Genomic DNA, 24025 nt, shown 5'->3' with positions numbered 1-24025 from the left:
TGTGAAGAATTAAGGGAGCCGATTTCCCATATGGCAAAGGTAGGAGTTTTGAAGCATTTCCGTTCAAACTAACAGGCTGTTTTTTTTTTTTTATTCTCACACACACAGATTTCTCTAATATTTTATGAAGACAGCCTTTTCTATGATTTTTTCCAATTTAGCTGACTTCAACTCCAGCAAATAAGTGAACTCTTTATTGAACTATTTATTTTTTGTTAGAATAGGGACCATGCCTTTTTTTAATTTTGAATCTCACCCAGTATATACTATTGCACCTGGCACTTAAGGTAATTAATCCTAGTTTGCTCAACAAATGGGTGAAAATTTGGCCAGCTGGTGGTGTCCATATTCTCCTACTTATGCTGCTTTAGCATTCATGGGGATAAAAGGGATTTTGATTTTGGTAGAGGAAGAAAGGAAATGTCTTGACTATCATTTCAGTGACTCAACATCCCATCTTTGCTTCTTTCATCTTTCACATTATTTCTGTGGTTGTGATTTCCAGGTTATGCTAGACAGTAAGTTGTAGGACAAGGGATGATAGATTTAGGTATGGAAAGAACATCGGGAGATCAAGTTCAACTCCTTTATTTAGAAACTGAGGCTCCTGGAAGCTTAGTTTCCTTATCTGTAAAATGAGAATAATACCAGCACCTACCTTCCAGGTTTGTTGTGAGGATCAAATAAGAAAATATTTGTAAAGCACCTAAGTGCTTCCTGGAACATAGTAAATGCTATGAAAATGTTACTTATTATTATTTTTGGTTTTTATTATTAATTACCTTTATCACAAAGTTACCATCAACGTTACCATCAAAGACAGTTGGACAACTAGGTGGTAGAGTAGAGAGAGAGGTGAGCCTAAAGTCAGGAAGATCTGAGTTAAAATCTGGCTTGGGAGCCTTAGTAACTGTTCAAGCTTAGGCATATCACTTAATCTGTTTGCCTCAGGTTCCTCAACTAAAATGAGGATAATAATAGCAACTATCTTGGAGGATTTTGGTGAAGATAAAATGACATAATGTATGTGTAGTAATTAGAAAAGTGCCTGGCATACAATAGGCACTATATAAATGCTTATTCCTTTCTCTTAATTTGAACCCAGGTCCTATGACTCCAGAGCTAGTGTTTTCTTATGACCATATAGTCTTGAACAAGTAATATTAATTCTGCAAAATAACAGCAATAATGATAGTTGATATTTATACAGTGTTTTAAGGTGATTTGCTTTTCTTCAATTACATTATTTCATTAGATTTAATAAAAATAAATTCATGACAAATAGTATCCTAAGCTTTATATTACTATGCCAGCTCTTTCAGTAGTGCCAACTTTACAACTATCATGTGGCAGGCGCTAAAAATATTTATACCCTTATTTTAGAGATAAGAAAGTCAAAGTGCAGAGATTGAGGAACTTTCTCAGGGACTTACAGGCAATAATTATGAGGAGTGGTATTTATTCAAACCTAGGTCTTCCTTATTCCAAAGTCAGTATGCTATCCACTATAAAGTATAAATACCACTTTACAATCATCATTAGAAATATTCTTCTGAAGCACTGTGCTTCCTTAGTCATTATGATAGCTTTGGGGCCTCTATAATAGAATTTTGATGTCACTTAAAATATCTAGATGGCAAACACTAACTGTGCAGTCAAGATGACCTGGATTCAAATCCATTCTCTGGTACATTTTACCTGTGTGACTTAACCCCCTTGGACCTCAGTTTCCTTATTTGCAAAATGAAGCCTTTAGACTAGCTGGTTTCTGATGTAACTTCTAGCTCTAGATGTATGAATCTAAATAAATTTTCCCTTCATTTCTCAATCTTTTTTTTTCTTTTCCTTCCAGGGACTCCTTTTGCAAAAACTGATAGTTACAACCTTGTAGCCAATACCTAATATTGCTTTATTTTCTCAGTTTCACTCCATCTTCCCTCTCTCTTATGCTATAAAGAACAATATTGACAAAATTTTAACACCAGCATCTTATAACTTCTCTTCAGAATGATTTTTTGAATCCTAATCTTTTATTCTTCTTTCTTTTTTTTCCACCTTCTACCAAGTTCCTGATTCTCCCCATTTACCAATTATTTGTCACAAATAAATTACAATTCCCATCTTCCAAACTCACCCCTTTGAGGAAATGCTAGGTTAGCCCCTCAGGGTCTGTACAGGAATGGTACAGGAAAAATCCTGACTTTCTGTCACTGAAAATGAGATTTCTATATTATTTCATCTGAATCCAACCAATTTTTACCCTCCTCTTACAGCACTTCACTGCAAGTTTGACAGCTGTCTTTAATTACTGTTGGTCTATGGGCCTTGAAGACAACCCAGGTACTGGAATACATCAGCCTTTGCACTCTGTAGGGACCCGATGAAGATGGTGCTTTCTTCCTACTGGCTGTGGCTAATTCTTTTTAAGATGCACTCAGGGCTTTGGGTTTTCATTTTAGCTCAGCACCAAACCCTTTAATGGAGCATTCTTGTTCCAGTAATATGCTCACTGGCCAGGTATCCAGCAGCTTATGTCAGCCTTCTTAGTTCTACTAGCTACCTGTAAATGCAGTTCCCTGCAAGATGAAATGACCTGGGACCAATTAATTGAAAAAAAGGGGGAAAAGATGTAGTAAATGCCTTTGGGAGTGATTAACAAAACTAGCTATGCTTCAATTGCAGATGGCCATAGACACTGCTTGCCAAATGGAGTTGGCTACACAGGAAGAATAGCATATTGCTCAAGCAACAGGACCTGTGGAGGACATGGACATTCCACTAAAATGGGCATGAACAGATTCAACTTCACCTAGATGCAACAACTGTGGTTTTATTCAGTTCAGATGAGGCATTATACAGCCAGGAGCAAACAGTTACAAATTCAATCATTTTACTAAATGGCCTGAGTTCTTTCCTGAAGCCACTGAGAAGTAAAGTCTCGGTTGGACTTCAGGGCATTCACCAGAAAACACAGTCGTCATTCACTTGTTCCTTTTATGCATGCTTGCCTTGAGTACTTACAATCAAAGGCAGATTTTATGATTCTTGACAAGAGCCTGAAAACTTCACTGCAATCCTATCTAGTCCCCCAATATTGTTAGGTGCCTAGTTTGTGCAAAGTACAATGAGTTGCTTTTATTGCCAAATGCGTGAAAAGTCCTCCTTGATCAGTCAAACCAGAACTTTTTCCCATGATGTAGGAATTATTGGATAAGATCTGGAATGTTTTCTAGTCCTTAATCCACTATTTATCTTGAACTCACAAGGCTTGAATCAATTTCTCATTCTTGTATTGAAAATAAGAGATTCAAAAAGCACAGATATTCCCTTGATGGGAATAACCGGTTTCTAGGACTTTGATGAGACTGGCAATAGGCAGAAATAATGGACTTTTGCCTGATTCTGCAATGATACCTTTGCTAGTGGCCAAAAAATAATCTCTTGCTTTTACATATACTAGCTTGAGAAATTTTCAATTACTAATTTAGCCTATCAATTTCATATTGGGTCATTCAGTTTAGTGATAATGGCAAAGATATTGGATGGACTAGATTTGTAAGTACATTTTTCTTTAGCATGGAATGAAATAGCCATACACTCTGTGTGTGTGTGTGTGTGTGTGTGTGTGTGTGTGTACACAACCATATTCCCTTTTCTTTCTTTTTCCCAGCAGTGAAGATATGACTATAGAATTCCAAGCCTTTTTCCTAAATTAAGTTTCAGACAAAGCTTCTGCAAATGTATGAAGCTCAACATGTTGTCTTCAAAAGCTTGATTACTCATTGGGGAATGGTTTGTTTTAAAAAGATGCCTTTTTGTTTGCTGCTCCAAAATCTTTCCAAAAATAATGGCTACCAGGTAAGCCCTTTTCTCGGAGTGACCATTATTTTGGAAGATGACATGGACATTGTTCCTTCCAGACTGTGTGAATTTCTTTGGTCCTGTTTTACATGAAATTACTTCAAAAGGTATCTTGTCCAGCAGAAAACTCATTTTTTAGGATATCGTGACACTTCAGAACTAGTTCTAAAAAGGGTTCCCAGAGGTGATCTAACTTAATCACCTCATTTTACAGACAAAGAAGCTGAGGGATATGGCAATTAAATGAATTTTCTAAGGTCACATGGATAATAAGCATGAGGGGCAAGATTCAAACTCAGATTCTCTGTCTCTGAGACCAGGGTTCTTTCCATTTTATCACACCACCTCCTGTTCCTCTGAATAGTTGTTCAGCTTCTAGCTTATTTACTTCTCCAGTTGCCTTATTTAGGCAAAACATGCAAAAAAAACTTGTTTCTACAACTTAGAGAATTATCTATGGCCTTTCTATGGAATATCTTTACGAACTTTCTTTAAGAGCTTTATCTGAGATAAGCATGTGAGAAAGAAACATCAAAAAAAAAAACTTATAGGAACCTTATGCATTTCCTTTCAATGAAAATGTAAGAATATTAAGAATACAAAATATCTTTCCCTTTTATTTTTGTAATTCCAGCAACTAACTCAGTGCTTTACAAAGAGTAGGAAGTTATTAAATTCTTTTTGGATTTGTTAAGGTTTTTAATTTGTAAGAAAAAAAATGTAAACTCAAACAGGAGTTATAGACTATACTCATATGAACTTATAATGGATTTCTTTGATAGACATTAGGAAGATAATTGGATATTGACCCTCTATAGAAGAATTATACATAATTGTCATTCTAAGTGTCTCTGAATCATCATTTGAGAATATAATTAGGCATCGGGTGATGATGGGCTAGAGTTGCTGCTTGACACCATTCTGTTGGCTCCTGAAACTTTAAAAAGCTGATTAATTGAATATGAGGAAAGGTGGATTCTGTACCACTTTAACAAAAATTTAGTTCTAAAGAGAATGCAGTAGATGATAGGAGGCCTTCATCTCTCTTGGCTTGTCAAACATGCAGTCTTAAGCACAAATATGAATGACTTATCCAACATTGAGATGTCCAGTTTGTTATAGTAACTAAAGTTGTGGACTTGGAGTCAAAGAAATGGTACAAAATAAAACTATAATACTAGCACTATGGCTAAAGGTAAAACATTTTGCCTTTATAGGTTTCAGTTACCATGTATAAAACAAGGGGTTTGGATGAGAAGACCCTTATGCTTCTTTATAGCTTTAAATTTATAAGCACATGCAACAAATACATGTAAAATAAACACAGCCATGATAATCTAGTAAACAGTAGGGAATTTTGCTTAAGTTACTATTAAAATAATCCTCTAATGATAGTAATTATTTTTAAAGTATCCTTGTAAAAAGTGTACATATTATCACTATCAAAAACTAATTAAATAATCATGTTGCTTGTTTTCTAGGGTCTTAAAGTACAATGTGAATACTGTGCAAAGAGACAATAGACAAGTCGATTGGTTTTGCAGAGAAGGAGCCAAATTAACTATATCCAATTGGGTAGAAAATCTCTGAAATTCTTCTGAGTAAGATAAGGTGGACCTTGTTGAGCAGAGTTTTACAGGCAATTGAAGGATACAGGTTAGAACACAGAAATGGAGGTAGTTGTCTGTTACTGAGACTGTGCAAGCAAGTTATTGAATAACTGTGGGTCAAAGCTGGAATGAGGAGGAAGAGTCTGAGTTGATGGAAATAAGGGTTTAAGATACATTCAAAATGATAGCAGTTAGAACATAGTGCCTTACTAGGACAGGTGAATGGAATGGTTAGTTGATAGTCAATAGCATCATTGATAGTTGTCCTGGCTTAATCAGGTAATGCAATGGTTTGGTTTTTTTGTTTGTTTTGTTGTGTCCTTTTTTCTGAATCATGAAGAGTGCAGCGTTATGTTCATGGAAGTTCTATACTCAATCCAATGACCTTGGGAGGGAAGTTGATGGAGAAGGGTTTGATGCTGAAGAATTTATCAGATGAGTCTATCCATGGCATGGGGAAAGTTTCTTAAAGAGCACACACCTGCTCAGGATCCCCTGAGTAACATCTTAAGCTCTTTCCCTCGAAGTAAACTTAATATTATGTGACTGGAGGAATGGAGAGAGGTAACCACTGGTCTAAATTCAGTGTTCTCTAGGACCCATATTTATATCTTCCTTGGGGTGCTAAGCACTCCTATTACCTGATTCATTGAGAATTCATTGGCAATTCATTCACAGAGCTTAAAATGCACTTGAGAATTTAAAAAAAGTATAATATCTCAAGTAGATTTAGCAGTTATGAATGAGATACAGGAGAAATTACCCTCTATATACATGTCATACACTCAATGCCATTCATACAAGGTGATACAACCTGGGGACTAGATCCTCCCACATTCATTTACCACCATGAAAGGACATCACTTGTGCCTATTAATATCATCAATAACTTTAAATTAGATAACATTTTAAAAGCACTTAGTTGTGCCAGCATATAGTAGGTGCTGTATAAATGCATGTTCCCTTCCCTTTTTCCTTCTGCATGAGCTGACCTATCTGGAAAAAAAAAAGAAAATTGCTTGGTTTGAAGTCAGGGGTGCATCATTGCATCAGTTTTACATTATGTTGTTCTATGAATGGCTCTTTAATGTACCAAGAGTAATTAAAATGAAAAGGATATGGTGGTCCTATCTGCTTGCCCACCATCATTTTACAAGGGAGATTTTATTTATTACTGGAAGGCTTTTTTTTTTTATGAGCGGCAAAGTAACTCAATGCATGCAAGCTCTCATAGTGCCAATATCAGGCCATCTGGACTAGAGAAAGGGGTCTTGCTGTTTGCAGAGATACCAACATACAAAATGAGTCTTACCCCTAAATAGAATGGATTTTGCATTTTTTCAGTGATACTACCAAAAATGATTGATTAATAATACTGCCAGAAGACCAATGATGAAAATGGAGATTTCACCAATACAAAAGATATTAGTTAATTCAGGATTCACTTTGAATCAAGAAACCCGAATCATTTGGCAAAACTGTTCACTTTGAACAAAGCATTATTAGTTACCAAACTATCTTGATTTAATTTGTGCTTCTAACATATAAACTTTGGTTATGTCTACAGGACTATAATTTACTGGATATAAGCAGATTTCAATACAGTCACACCTCCCCATCCTGTGAGATTTGTATCTTTGTCCACTCAACATTTTGGAAGTCTTCTTTCAGCTGTCCTTATATTCCCCAAATAATAAGGAATCATGCTGGATGTTTATCACCTATCTGTCACTTTTGTCATATGACCAGCCAGTTGTGTTTTGCTCAGGCATTTATTTGATGATGTCTTTTATATCTCTCCTTCATAATTCCTTTTTATATGAATATGTTGAAGTCATTCCTCTCTCCATTGCACTTTGAGTGGCTCCAAATTTCAATTCTTTAGAAACCTTTGTAACACCTAGCCATACAAAAACACTGGAAGATATCAGTTTAAAAAGAAGTGCCAGATATCCAGGAGCAGGGACAGAGTAGGAAAAAGTGCTCACCTGATCTCTCCCAACATTCCCCACCAAAAAACTTTAAAATAATACTTCCAATCAAATTTGGGAACGGCAGAGGTAAACATAAACAAACAAACAAAGGTCAGAGTCCTTCCAGTCTAGGATAACTTAGGAGGTCCAAAAGACACAGAAGTAAATGCTGACCCAAAGTTCACATAGATGAAATACCAGTGGTGGGATCAGCTGGTGGTGACAGAAACACCAGCAGCTCTAGGAGCACTTAAACTGGAGACAGTAAGAGGAGTTGGCAACTGGTCAGAAAGAGTTTCTGGAGGAACTACCTGGACTCAGGACCAGACAGTATTTGACAACTCCTTTGCCTATATCCATATCCAGTTTCATAATTCAAGGGCAGAGAGGAACACTTTATGTCAAGAGAGATGCAAACCCTGAGGGACAATATCATCTTTGGCCACAAGGGATCAGGCACCCTGAGGAAGAGTAGCAATTCTGGACCCAGGGGATCATGGACCCTTTGAAAAGTATCATCTCTGGTGCTTTGGGAGCAGGGACCCTGAGGAGCAGTATTGATTGCAATCCCAAAGAATCAGGTGTCCTTCCTGGGTAAGGACAAGAGCACAGACGAGGAGAGCAGGGACTATGTCTCTTCCCAGATCACACCATCTTGGAAGCACTGGAAATTTCCAAACCCTCAGAACTAGTTCTAAAAACAACAATGTGAAAAAAGCCCTAAGTACCAAATTGCATAGCATCTATATTCTTCAAGGAAAAGTTGAATGAATTACAGGAGGAAATAGTAAAACTATACAAGTGGAGAACCTCAACTTTCCCTCATCGTTAGATAAATCTGACCATAAAATAAATAAAAAAGAAGTCAAGGAGATGAACAGAACCTTAGAAAAGATAGATATGACAGACCTCATTAGAAAAGCAAATGGAAGTAGAAAGAAGTATACCTTTTTTTTCAGTTGTACATAGCACCTTTACAAAAATTGACTATGTATTACGCAAGAAACCTCACAATCAAATATGGAAAATAATAAACATTAAATACACCCTTTACTGGCAACAATGTAATAAATATTGTATTTAATAAAGTTCCATGGAAGCACAGACTAAAAATTAATTGGAAACTAAACAATCCAATCCTAACAAATGACTGGACCAAAGAATAAATCATAGAATCAATTGATAATTTTATTAAAGAGAACGAGAACAATGAAACAACATTCCAAAATTTGTGGGACACAGCCAAAGCACTATTTAGGAGAAAATTTCTCTCTCAAATTCATACAACAGTAAAAGATAGAAAGGGTAGGTCAATGATTTGGACATACAGCTAAAACTACTAGAAAAAGAAGAAATTTAAAAATCCACAATTAAATTAAAATTCTAAAATATGAAAGGAATACATTTATAAAATTAAAGTAAAGAAAAACCTTTGAACAAATAAATAAATTTTGGAATCTGATTTACAAAAAGCAAAAAAAAAAGAGTAAACCATTGGTTAGGTTGATTTGATTTGATTTTTTTTAGGGCTATAGGGGCTGTGTTTGGTTTATTTTATTTTCATTTTTCAAATGCTTTTTTAACTTCTGATTTACATAATTAATTTCTGCCAGATTTTGAGTTACAAATTTTCTCCCCATTTTTCCCCTACCCCCCACTCCAAAATAGCAATCCCACAGGATATCCCCACCTCCAATCTGCTCTCTCCCATATCTTCTCCCATACCCCCTTCAACTTTTCCAGTAGGGCATGGTGGATCTCTATGCCCCAGTGTCTGTATATCTTATTTCCCAATTACATGTAAAAATATTTAAAAATAGTATATGTATATATATGAATATATATATATATATATGTATGTATAATTTTAAACATTTGATTTTAAAACTTTGAATTCCAGATTCATTCCCTTCCTCTCTTGTCACCCACCTTTACTGGAAAGATAAGCAGTACCATATCGGTTGTACATGTATAGCTAAAGCAAAATATTAGCATAGAAGATATATTGTAAAAGACTGACTATATTTCCCTCCCTCCTATCCCACCACCCACTTGTTCTATTCTCTACTTTGATCTCGTCCCTTTTCAAAATTGAGTGCTTCCAACTTCCGTCCCCACCCAGCCTGCCCTCCCTTCCATCATTCCCCCCTCATCCCCTTACCCCCTATTCTCCTGTAGGGTGAGATACCCAATTTAGTGTGTATGTCATTCCCTCCCTGAGCCAAATTCAATGAGAATAAGGTTGACCCATTTCCTTTTGCCTTCCTATTCTTCCCCTCCATTGTAATCATTTCCCCTTGCCTCTTCTATATGAGATAGTTTACCCCATTCTGTTTCTCTCCATCTCCTTTCATTATATTCCTCTGTCACCTCTTAATTTCACCTTTTAAGTATCATCCCTTCCTATTAACTTGGTCCTGTGTCCTCTATCTAAGTATACCTGTAAACATATATACACACATTCACATATGTATTCATATGCCTGTATACTTTCAGATATAGAAATATATATAGTCCCTTCAACTATTTTCATACTGAGAAAAGTTTCATCAGTTACAATTATCATTTTTCCATGTAGGAATGTTAATAGTTCAAATTTGATAAGTGGCTTATGATTTCTTTTCCCTGTTTACCTTCTCAAGCTTCTCTTGCTTCTTGTATCTGAATGTCAAATTTTCTATTCAACTCTGGTTATTTCAGCAAGAATGCTTGAAAGTCCTCTATTCCACTGAATGACCATATTTTCCCCTGAAACATGATAGTCAGTTTTGCTGGGTAGCTGATTCTTGGTTTTAATCCCAGATCCTCTGCCCTCCAGAATATCATATTCTAGGCCCTTCGATCCAAGTGTAGAAGCTGCCAGATCCTGTGTTATCCTGATTGTGTTTCTACAATATTCAAATTGTTTCTTCCTGGCTGCTTGTAAAATTCTCTCCTTGATCTGGGAATTCTGGAACCTGGCTATAATATTTCCAGGAGTTTTCTTTTGGGGATGTTTTTCAGGAGGTGATCAGTGGATTCTTTCAACCTCTATTTTGCCTTCTGGTTCTAAAACATCACAGCAATTTTCCTTGAGAATTTCTTGGAGGATGATTTCTAGGTTCTTTCTTTGATCATGGATTTCAGGTAGTCCAATAATTCTTAAATTAACTCTCCTGGATCTATTTACTAGGTCAGTGTTTTTTCCCATGAGATATTTCACATTGCCTTCTATTCTTTCATTTGTTTGGATCTGTTTAACAGCATCTTGATTTTTCTTAATGGCACTAGATTCCCTTGGCTCCATTCTAAATGATTCTCCTCATTGAGCTTTTGAGATTCTTTTTCCATCTGGCAAATTTGACTTTTTAAGGCATTCCTCTCCTCATTGCCTTTTTGAGCCTCTTTTGCCAATTGAGTTCGTCTGCTTTTTAAGGTGGTATATTCCTCAGTTAGGCTGTTGACTCTCATTTTGTAATTTTCTTGCATCATTCTCATTTCTCTTCCCAATTTTTCCTCCACTTCTCTTATCTGCTTCTTAAGGTCCTCTATGGCCTGTAACCAGCTTGTATTTTCCTTTGAAGCTTTTGGTGAAGGAGTTCTGACTTCACTGTCTTCCTCATGTTCCATGCTTTGATCCTTTTTGTCCCCAAAATAGGAGTCTAATGTTGGATTCTTCTGTTTTCTTTGTTTCCTTTGCCTGGTCATGTCGCCTCTCAGTCGCTTGACCCCTGGGCTTTTTGCCACCCTAGGACTCTGCCACCAGACAGGGGAGTTTTCTTCTCAAATGCTGGGGTTTTCTCAGCTGCCAAAGGTATTAGTTGGGTACCCTCTCTGAAGCCTCCACACACTCTGGCAAACTGGTCACACACCCCAGGACCTCCACCCTCCACTGAAATCCAGATCCAAGAAGGTTAAAGCAAGAGCAATTACCCCTCAGATTGGTGCTTGGTCCCCCTACACTCTGCAGGCCAGGAGCTGAAGCTGCAGCATGGCACTGGATGAGCCAAGGTGTCTCAGTGGCTTCTTACCATGGGGGCAAAAGCCAATGCTCTCCCAACTACTGGTCTCAAAGTCCAAACTGCACTGATCTCTTACTTTGTCCTTCGCATCTATGTGTTGATAAATCTGGAAACAGCCACAGCTGCTGGTGATCTGGAGGCCCTCCTGCAGGAGGCTGGTCAGGCCTGCCCTGGGGCTAAAACCTCCGGCTCACTTGGGCCTGCCTTTGGCTCCCAGAGCGCTTCACTGGCTGTTTGCTGCTGGCCTGCCGGGTTGTCTTCATTGGGAGGTTAGCTTCTCTGTGTCATTTTGTGGGTTTTGCAGCTCCAAAGCTTGTTCAGAGTCCCCTTTTACATGGATTGGGGAAGGTGGAAACTGAAGCTGCATGGAGGTCTTTCTTCTGCTCTGCCATCTTGACTCCACCCATCAGTTAGTTTGATTTTAAAATGGAGAAAATAAAATTGCTAGTATCAAAAAAGTAAATTGTGACTATCACCAATGAAGATGAAATTAAAGAAATTGTTAGGAATTATTTCGTCCATCTAAATGCCAGTAAAACTGATGATCTTAGTGAAATTGATGAATATAAACAAAAATATAAACCGCTTAGATTAAAAGAAGAGGAAAAATAATACTTACATAACTAACTTTGAAAAGGAAATTTAAAAAGTCATAAATGAGCTCCCTAAGAAAAAATCCCCAGGAAAAGTTGAATTTACAAGTGAATTCTACCAAACATTTTAGGAACAAATAATCCCAATACCATACAATTTATCTGAAAAAAGTAAGTTAAAGAAGAAATGATACCAAATTCCTATATGACACAAATATGGTTTAGATACTTAAACTGGGGAAACCAAAAACAATGAAAGAAAACTTTAGACAAATTTCCTTAATAAATATTGATACAATATTTCTAAATAAAATATCAGCAAGGATATTACTATACTACATCACAAAAATTGTATACTATGACCAGGTGTGATCATACACTATGACCAGAAATGCAGGCTTGGGTCAATTTTAAGAAATTAAGCTCAATATTAGGAAAACTATCACCATATTTGACTTTTTAAATCTCAAAAAAATCATGATTAATAAATGAAGAAAAGACCTTTAAGAAAATATAATTTCTATTTAAAAGACTATTAAGTATAGGCATAAATTGAGCCTCCCTGAAAATAATAACTGATATCTAACCATGACCAAGTATTCTTTCTAACAGGGATAAATTTGAAGCCTTCCCAATAAGATCAAGGGTGAAACGAGTATATTGATTATCACCACTATTATTCAATATTAAATTAAAAGTGCAGTCTATAGCAATAAGATAAGAAAAAAGAAATTATAGAATAAAAGCAATGAATTAGTCCAACCATTCTGTAGAACAACAGCACAAAGAGCTATGAAATTGTACATACTCTTTGACCCAGCAATACTACTAGTATTCCAAAGAGATCAAAGAAAAGAAAAAAAGACTTATCTGTACAATAATAATTGAAGCAGCTCTTTTTGTGGTAATAAAGAATTGGAAATTGAGAGGATGCCCATCATTGAGAGGATGGTTGAACAAGTTGTGGTATACAGTTATGATTGGAATATTATTGTGCTATAAGAAATGAGCAGCAGGATGATTTCAGAAAAATCTGGTTGGACTTATATGAACTCATGTAAAATGAAGTGAGCAGAACAAGGAGAACATTTTATATAGTAACATCAATATTGTAAAGATGATCAACTATGAAAGACTTAGCTACTCTGATCAAGAAAATGATCCAAGGCAATCCCAATGGACCCATAAACATCCTATCCACCTCTACAGAATAAACTTATGAACTCTGAATGCAGATCAAAATATCCATTTTGACTTTATTTTTATTATTTTATTTTTGTCTGTTTTCTTTTGCAATATGGCTAATATGGAAATATGTTTTGTATGACTTCACATACACAATTATTTCAAATTACTTGTCTTCCTAAGGAGGGGGAATAAGGTAGGAGAGGAGAGAATGTGGAACTCAAAGTTTAAAAATGAAATTAATGTAAAAAATTGTATGTGTAATTGGGAAATATTTAACAAAATAAATAAAATACATTTTTAAAAGTTGCATTTATTTTTTGCAACTTGGAGTCCTTAAAAGAATTTTGTCAGGGCAGCTAGGTGGCGCAGTGAATAGAGCACTGTCCCTTGGAGTCAAGAGGACCTGAGTTCAAATTTGACCTCAGACACTTAACACACACACACACACATACACACACACACACACACACACACACCAAAAACCTTAGTCATGTGACCTTGGGCAAGTCACTTAACCCCAATTGTCTTCCCAAAAAAGCCCCCCCCCCCAAAAATAATTTTATCATTTATAAAGGCAATCTCACCTGTTCTTGTCTTTAGAATTTTTGACCTAACTCATTGTCTACTTGTAGTGCCTGTCCAAAATACCCAGTTATATATTTGGATAAAAATGATTTTTGTGGAAGTAAAAATGATGATGATTGTGTGCTAGTGTTAAAATGATTTCTAGTAATAGAGATCAGTTAGAATTGCATTAATTCCTAGTTGTTAAAAGTGGTAACAAACATATTAGCCTTAGTCTTCATGAAAATGGAGGTTTCTTCAAGTCAGAGTGATAATTAAATATATCCATTGCAAGGGTTTCCAGTGTTCTGGAATCCACTGAGAATTGTTTAAATTAATTTATTGACATTTTACTTCATGGTGTAATTTGCTATTTTTAGAAAGAGCTGTCTTTTCTTGGAGGTAACAACACATGGAGGAAGAAAAAAAATGAAATTTGCATCCAAGAATTATTACAAATGGGTGACGAATCAGTGGCCAGGCACAAAATGGCAAATGTTAAGCTTACATTTCTCAGTCTTTTAATTTGAGAAACAGCTGAGGCCTGTTACCCACATGCTGGAGGCTGGACATGATTAGCTTTGTGGTCTAGGCCAGGATGAGTTCCAGACCATCAACATGCATTAATATACACCAACAGGAGGTGACAGGAGACTGCCAAAGCCCCTGAAGTCTTAATGGTTCCTTACTAGTGAATTACTAGAGAGATGAACAGGAGACCAATATATATATGCAATATCAGGTATTTATCATGGAGCCCAGAATATCTATCATTCATATCCTTTTCTGGGAGTGAGAAGGTGATAGGATTATACTGCATTGTTTTTTGGATTTCATGTTAGGATATTTTCCAAATCACTTTATCATTTGTTATTTTTCCTTATTTGTTATATTTTGAAGCATGTTCACATTAAGTCTCTGCATTAATCCCTAAATAATAGAGCATCATTAGGAAAATACTGATGTTGAGAAAATATTTTGAGGAAAACTCAGAGTCATTAAAATAGTGGACAACTTCCCAAAGGCAAATCAATTTGCTTTTTTACACCTTTATAATTCAAGACACTGTCCACCATCCATTCACAGTATCAATCTAAGTAAGACATGTATTTTAATTAACTAGCTCTAAGACTTGGGTGTATAGTGAGCCTCAAAGGGTAAATGAACTTGAATGGGAAATATCTATAGCATCCACGTCTATGTCTCCATCTGTTGCTTGTTTTTGAGTCATGTCTGACTCTTCGTGAGCCTGCCCACTATATCACTCCAATACTGTCCATGGGATTTTCTTTGCAAAGATACTAAAGTGGTTTGTCATTTCCATCTTCAGTGGATTAAGTGACTTACTCAGCGTCATGCAGCTAGTTAGTCTCTGAGACTAAATTAAAACTCAGGCCTTCTTGACTCCAGCTCTAGTGTTTTATTCACTAGACCACATAGCTGGCCCTCTATGTCTGTACCTATGTCTCTATCGATGTCTACCTATAAATATCTATCTCTATTTACACTAATTTCTAACAAATGCAGAATTTCTTTCGATTCTGAAGATGGACCAGTGGTGGCAAACTCAAACAGAGGAGACACAAAAACATACATAAGGATCTCTGAAAGCTGCATTTAGCTATCTGTGGTTTATTACATTTTATTTATTTTGTTCAATTTCCCAACTACATTTTAATCTGGTTGAGACTTCCCTCAGAAGTACTGTGGGTCACATGTGGCCTGTGGGCCATGTGTTTGACAACTCTGATGAAGATAACAAATGTTATTTTCTGAGAAAGGGTCCATAGGTTTTCCTAAACTGTCAAAAGGATACATGATGAAAAAACAAACAAAAAATTCAGAAATCCTGCTCTAAGAATTTTATATTCAACTGCAAGCCATGCCAGCATAATTAGCTTTGCTTTGCAGTGTTCCTGTGGCTCATAGTATGGGCACATTGTCGCTTGAAAGGAGAAGCAGCTGGAAGTCCTTACTATCTACAAGAAGTTCCTTTTCAGCTTGGAATCTGGGATTTGGAATAGACATCCTCCTATATGAGAATGGTAAAGCAACGAACGGACTCATAAATTCAAGAAAGGTTTGTTGATTTGATTGCTTGAAATTCTTCAGAACTCCTCTTCTAGAGATATCTTGGTGGAGCAGAATTTTAAAGGTGATATTTTGCTTTAGGAAAGTAAATGTTTGAGGGGTTTGAGGTAAAAAAAAATCAGTTGTATATTCCAATTTATAAGACTTCCAAGGAACTGTATAACTGTGGCAATATCATAATCTGCTATAGAATATAATTTTTTTTAAATATAAAAACCCACTGAAATATACACATCACCATACCATATGCCTATTGTAAATTAAAATGTGGGATAGAAGATAATGTTATATACATTTTTCTTATTATTTTTAAGTAGTAATATCTCTATCCTTAGAATATTTTCTTTTCATGGAATTGGAGTCAAGACAATGCATACAGGAAGGGAATGTAAGCAGGTAGAATGAAATAGTAAACAGGGAATTTTTTTCTCAAGTGTAGCCCTGAATTCATGTCCTACACTAAATCTAGCAATTCTGAGGGCTTAGATATCATTACACATGAGTCCTATTGAAGCCATTATGGGAAATCATAATTAGAAACAGCAATTAGACAGTTCACCCTCAAAGTAACATCCATCCATTCATTCAGAGTTGTAAAAGACCTTAGAAACCACTAAAACTCTCCCCACCATTTTGTAGGAAACTGAGGCACAGAATGGTTAAATGATGAGATGAGATAGTAAATTCAGAGTAAGAAGAAATACTTACCCTTAAATCCTATCCCAGGTAAGTTGAGATTTATGGTGAAGGTGACTGTCAGTCCTTAGAATGATGGACACATGAGGGTATCTAGTTGTATATCTCTGCTAATGGTAGAAGAAAGGATAAATAGATAATATATATATATACATATATATACACACACACACATCACAGTATACATAAATAAAATGATATATGTATATACGTGTATGTATATATACATATATATACAGATAGAATTTCATGAGGAAATAATTATAAATTCTATCATCTTAGTCATTCTAAATGGTATAGAAACTTAGAATGGACTGCTTCTGGAAATAATTGGTTTCTCTGTATGATATCTTCAAGCATAGGTTATATAACCACTAGGGATATTCCAAAATGTGTTTTTAATTCAGGTATGAGCTGACCTTGATAGTTTCTATGATTTCTTCCAACTTTGATATTTCATAATTCTGTAATTTTATCAATCAATAAGCATTTATCAAGTGCCTCTTCTCTTCCAGTTTGACATTTTATTTACAAAGGCATACATAAAATAGCTCCTACTTTCAAGAAGCTTATATTTAGGGAAAATAGGAATGTCACACATACCAAAAATTCCATAGCAAATGAATTATAAAGGATATAAATTGAAGTTTTCATAGGAAGATATTAAAAATACAAACACCAATATTAAAAATTCTCTAAATTACTAATTATTAGAGAAAATAAAATTAAAGCAACTTAAATAAAATAATACAATAGACAAATGAAGCCAATATTAAATTCTTTATTCTAATTTTTGCTTTAGTTTTGAATAATCGAGTAGATAACATTGGATCTTTGGGAACTATGGATCACTATTCCTTGGGAATTTACATGGTGCTCACAAAAAAGATGCTCAGTATATATTTGCTGACTTGATTCATTTGTATTTCTTTTATGGTGCATACCATGATGTTGCATATGTTTTAGAGAATGAATAGCATTCATAGTGTGGAAATAAAAATATTCATTCTTTTCAAGGTTAGAGGACCATTTAGTGAAATTATGAAATACATTTACTAGAACCTCATTTTATAGGAATTTGTGGTGTTGTTAAGGTTATAGCTTTTATATACACACTCACCAGACTATTTGCTAGTTTTAGAATCTGTTTGCACCTCCATGACACCTCGTCTTTAATTAATATACTACATAAAGCTTCTGAAACAAAGATATAGGATTTACTACATAGTGAAACAAGGTGACAATGAAAAATCTCTCTTAACCTACAATTCAACAAATCAGAAGGACTTTAGAGAAGTGCAAGTTAGTAGAAAAACATAATATTCATTCACAATTTAAATTGTGACTCAAATAATGATTTAATTTAGATTTAATAAGCCAGTCATTGCAGGTTAATTAAATGCCACTTGATGATTAAAAACATATTATTTATTCAGATTAACAGCTATTAAAATCTCACCACACCCTGCTGTGTCCTGTTGCTTATAAGGTATTTTCCCATCATTTACAAAAACATTTCTCTGCCCAGTTTCACTAGAGATAGCTGTTTTAAAACTGTGAACAAATCATCAAAGACAAAATGTTTCTTTGACAATTTCTTTTTTCATACACATAACAATGTGTTGTTTTAGGATAAATATTACTTGAACTTTGGACTTCTGATATTTAGAGGAAACAAAGGTAAAAAAAATATTTAGTTCAAAAGAACAAGCACAGTGAAAAATACAAATTTTTTTCAAGACTTCTGCAAAAAAAAAAAGTTACATCCAATAAATTACCAAAACTTTAACTTTACTAAGAAGGGTACTTGCTCCCACTTAATTAATATTACCAGTTAGTTAGGGATATTTGTGCCATAGATATTTTATGATATGTGAATATGTCCTATTGATTAAAATTAAAATACTATCACAAAGATTTGGTGATTGCACTAAGAGACTGGTTGGCAATTATTCAATTTTATTTATTCATCCATATAATTCTTATATTAAAGTAGTTTTGGGGTCGGAATCTTTTTGTGGCTTCCACAAAGACTAAATTAACCAGATGATTTCCAGTTCTTTACTTAACCATTTGTTGTTAGGCTAGGTTTATATAGCTAAAATTTTCCTAAATACACGTGTGTGTGTGTGTGTGTGTGTGTGTGTGTGTGTGTGTGTGTGTCCTTTGGTAACTGTAGTCTGCAGTTAAAGATACAGGGTGAGACAAAGGAATTAGAGAAAAAGGCAGGGTGGGAACTTGATCCATGGACAGACTCTCAGGAAACTTTTGTTTTTGAACAAGACCTAGAGGTCATTGATAATAAGAAAAACTCCAGATCTGTCATAAATAAATATTTTCAGGAAAAAAAGTGAAAAAAAGAAGGGAGAGCTGGATTCCACAGTAAGACCCTAGCATCCTCATTCACCAAAAATATGCTTATTCTTTGCCAGATGTGTTTTTGTGATTTCAGAAAAGGCTACATCCATATAGCCCTGACTTCTCGCATTGGTGAGACATCTTAAAAATATGTTCAGTGCACTTTCACATGCACCATCTCCTTTGATCCTTACATATTTATCCTTACATACTTGATCCTTAACTTGTGAGGAAGATGGAATAGGTATTATTAAAGTGAAATCCATTGTAAGATTATTTCCTGCACTGGTACACTAGCTTAAATACAGACTTTTTTTTCTCGGGGGAAGGGGAAGGAGAGGGGATGTTTTCTGACCATGATTGAGTTCCTCTGAACATGGAGGCTTTTGAAGGTTTTCTTTTGTGGGCTAGGTATAGTGATTGATTTTTATCACAAAGCTCTCATTGATTAGACTAGAGCTTCCACCAAAATACCGACAGCAGGATTTCATTCTTCAGTTCCTTATATGATTCACTTCCATCAGAAGTTCAACACATCATGGATTAGACATCTATCTGTTCCAAGTGAAGAGTTACAAGTTAAAAGAAAGAATCGTTTAGTGTAGGTGTTGACAGCACATGGTGCATAAGTTGAGGACGGCACATAGGTGTGATTTTCACTAACATGTCAGATAGTAGAGACAGAAAATATTACAGCTATAACAAGATCATGATTTCAGGTTCTTCCATTAGCTCATTGAAATTCCTTAAGCAATCTTTGTAAGTGGTCAAGGCTTAGGTTACATAATAAAATGATCTCCCCTAACATCTAAAAAAGCAGACAGAAGATGGTTGCTAGCTACAATTGTATGGTTAAGAGTCACGGAACACTTTAATTCCAAAGAATTAAAGTGGAGTCACCTTTAGTTTTGTGAAAAGGTATGTGATAGTTGTGAATAAGTTATAACACAATACCAGCCAAGAACTGAGTAAAAGAAGAGGCATAAAGGATTTCATCAGGGAAAGAGATGATCAGAAATAAAAGTAAATCAGTAAAGAATAAGACTGAGAGAAATAGTACATATGTTGCATTAATAGTCACACTAAGTCAAGGGACCTAAAAAGGGCCTTCAGCACATCGTGAAGAGGAGTTAAGAAAGGAAAGAGACGAGTTATCAAGCATTGATAGGTTGTATTCTGCATCACATTGATAAAGTCACAGATTCATTACAACAAAAAATATAACGATGAAAGATTGTATTTTTCTGAGATCTGTAATCATACACTGTTACTGAGAGATACTGATATTAAAAATATGTGTTGGGAGGGAGAAAAGAAGGGAGAGGTCACCCAAAGGACTAGGGAGAAACATATGGTTGGCTAAGTAGGCGTATTTTCCATGATGTCGTATCTACAAGAAGTGAAATAAAAGTTGCCTTCCAGAATATGTATGATTAGAAAAGGTGGGTCAATAATATAGTAAGGAGGACTGCAGCACTACATTAATACACAAAATATAAACTGTTTTAGAGAAAGGTTGTCAACAAGTGCGAGATGAGAATTTATTAGAAAAGATAGAAAAGAATCAATTCACAGGAGAAGGTAATGGATGTGTTGTGACCTACAAACACCAATAGAAGACATACGCACCCTGATGAGATCATATATGCATTAAACTGTTGAAAGTACTTATAAGAAAACCTATCAGATATAGAGAGGTATGAAGGAAACAGTGTGGGATGTAGAAATAGGAATTTAAACCCTAGTTTTTCTACTTCTTCATATTGATCTTATATTTACAATCATGCATGATGACTTTAATTAGCAGGACTGGTATTTAAATCACAGGAGTCAGTTCTTACTGGCATTATATTTTATGGCTTCAAGAAAATCAACCCTGGAAAATAGTAGAGTCTCCTTTACTTCTCTCCCAACATGATCCGATTTCCTCCACTCCTACCAAAGCAATTTTCCTTCCTTTTATTATTGTAGCAATTCTACTTAAAAAAATAAAAAAACAAAAGAAACCTCCCCCCACCAAAAAAGACTAAAAAGCAACAGCAACACAGACACAGACACACACACACACACACACACACACACACACACCTTCTACTTGGTTGGGTCTCTTAGGTCTTTCTGCAAGGATGCTTTACAAGGCTGGACAAAACAAAAACAATCCCTAATTTATGCATAGGTGATGGAAATAACACTATATAGTCACCAGTTAAATTGTGAACTACATGTTTGACTCTCTCTGAAGAAGAAAATACTGAGTTGTCTTGGCCAAAAAAAATATATGTGTAACCAGTTGCATGTACACATATGTATATGTGCGTATGGATGTATATATATATATGAATATATAAGAACGAGTGCATATAAATACCTTTAATACATATATATATATAGCATATGTGTCTAGGTACAAATATATGTATATGTTTTACATGTATTCCAGATGCATGAAACAAATGTGTACATGCATGTGTACATACATACATATACATGAACATATTTGTAAATAAAGATTTTAAATAATATCTGTGAAATTTGGAAAAGTTCTACAAATTAGTCTTTCCTCTTTTCTCTCCTGCAAGTGATTTCTTCTCAAAGTTTTTGGGTATTTGCTAAACATATATGATTGTTTTTGTGGGAAACTATCTCAGTAAAGAAGTCAGAGAGAGTTTCTTTGTTCATATTTTTGACTGGGGTCAGAGATTTGGTAAGAATCAAAGGCTGTTGTTAATTCATTTTTTTCCTGACTCCAAACCCGAGGATAAAAAGCACATAGCTGCCCCCTTAAAAAAATAAAATGTCTAGATGGCCCAATGAATATGGTAATGGACTTGTAGTCAGGAGCAACTGAGTTCAAATCTGACCTCAGATACTTGCTACCTGTGTGATTCAGGACAAATCATTTTACTTCTACCTGTCTGAGTTTCTTATCTTGTAAAGTGGAAATAATAATATCATATAACTTCTAGGGTTGTTGTGACAATAAAATGTAATAATATTTTAAAGGGATTTTATATCATTAAAGAATAAATGCCAGCTATTGTTGTTAGTGTTATTATTTGTAATTTTATTAAAGTGTCAGAAAAATATCAATTTCTATTTTTTACAGAGAGAAAACAAACTGTGGAATTAGAAATAATTATCTATTAATGCAACTATTTTCAAAGGAAGAAGAATAAATAATTGAAGCTAAATACTGTGAGATTAAACTGGACATGTCAGACACCAAATAATAGCTAGAAGTTTCCTCTTTCTCTTTATTGCAGAAGTGAGGAATATAATATAATATCAAACATTCTCAATGTGCTGATAACTTTTGCTAAATAAAAAATTCATTTAAAAAATTCTTTGTTATAAGAAATGGATCTCTGAAAAGGGACCAGGGGAGGAAATAAATAAAATTTTAATGGATGTATAAGGCATATATCCATATTGGTATATCAATACACACCGATACACATGTGTATACATGTATGTAATATACATTCGTGTACATATATTCATGTATGTGTCTGGGTATATATTTATATGTACACACCCACACATATATAATTTTCTGCCTCATAACTCCATAAATTCTTTAATAACCATAAAAAGACCTTAACAGTAAATGATAAGCATGCTGTCCATGTTACTAATTGTCACCTGTGTCCTTAGACTTGACATGCTCTTTCATACATAAACACACACACAAATAACTTTTTCCACTGCCTGGAGTTGCTAATTCCGCTTTCATCTTTTTTATAAAATGAATTAAAATATTCAACAATACAGTGCTTGGCAGTTAGAACAACAATAGTTCATAGAATCAAATTAAGCAAGTAAACACAAAATAAGAATAAAATCTTTTTTTCAAGTTCACATAAACCCATAGCGAGGGAAAAAACAAAGTCAGTGAATAAAAAAAAATAATATCTGAAGTTCTTCCTAGAATTATGATGATATGTATTTTTTGATAAGGATCCCTACCCTACCTTTTTCTAAGTTGCAGTATATGTTCTCTAATAAAACAACCGACTCTTAAAAGATAATTCAAAACATCGATAGGTGGTAGATAAATCACTTTGCTACTATATATTTAGGAATTCCTAAAAGTGTTTATGCTACAAGTTCTGTCATATTTACATATTGTGTTCTTCATTCTCTACCAGCTTGAACCTTTTCATGGTCATAAATCTGAAGGCTTTGTTTCTATATGTGATTTAGCAACTTGACTTACTTTGCTATGGTAATGTGGTTTATATTCTAGTGCTATGGACTCTGTCTATTCATATCCTCCTTTCTTTCTTGTAATTCTATAATTTAGTTATGTGAAAGGGGTTGATTGAGAAATCAGGATCATGAGCCTATAACACAGAGAGCCTTTGTTTAGGGCATCTGATGGTTCCTACTCCATGGGTGGTATGAGTTTGACCATTAACACCATGGGGAGAGAAAAGGAGATAGCTCCTGATTGGGCTTAAGGGTCTAGGGTTACCAAAATAATCTGGTTAACTCTTGACTCTGGGGAGCATGAATTCTCTTTGGACCTGCTGCTCCTATAAACAGACATATAGATTAAGGCCAACAGATGTTTTCATTTTCTCTTTCCTACCCCTCTCTGTTCAGATAAAAGGTCATCAGGTGCCTGCATTCTGGAGAAAGTGAAAACCTGTTTATGCACATAGTCTAACCCCCAGGAACTACTAATGGCTGCTTTAAGATAGAAGCAACTGAATTATGTGTACTTCACTCTAATTCATCCTTCATTCAACTTTCAAATTTGTCTTCCTAAAATACAGTTCTGATCATCTAAACTGACTATTCAAAGTCCAGTGTCTTCTATTACCTCCAGAATCGTACTTCAAAATCTGCCTCTCTTTCCAATATCAATATCTCTTAATCCCTTCACATACTATACAATTCAGTAACACTGGCCTTCTTGTAGATCCTCAAACAAGAGACTCCATCTATTAGCTCCAGGAATTTTTACTGGCTTCCTTCAAATTCCATCCAAAATTGCACATTTCACAAGAAGGCTTTCTAAATCACACAATGTTAGTGTCTTCCCTCTGTAATTATCCTCTTCTTCCCCACCAACCCCACCTCCCCTG

Source organism: Petaurus breviceps, unplaced genomic scaffold (assembly GCF_028583685.1).
Source record: "Petaurus breviceps papuanus isolate PSGF00001 unplaced genomic scaffold, PetGlider_PUasm1.0 90769, whole genome shotgun sequence".
In the NCBI taxonomy this organism is placed as follows: domain Eukaryota; kingdom Metazoa; phylum Chordata; class Mammalia; order Diprotodontia; family Petauridae; genus Petaurus; species Petaurus breviceps.
Note: the sequence above shows the minus strand (reverse complement) of the source record.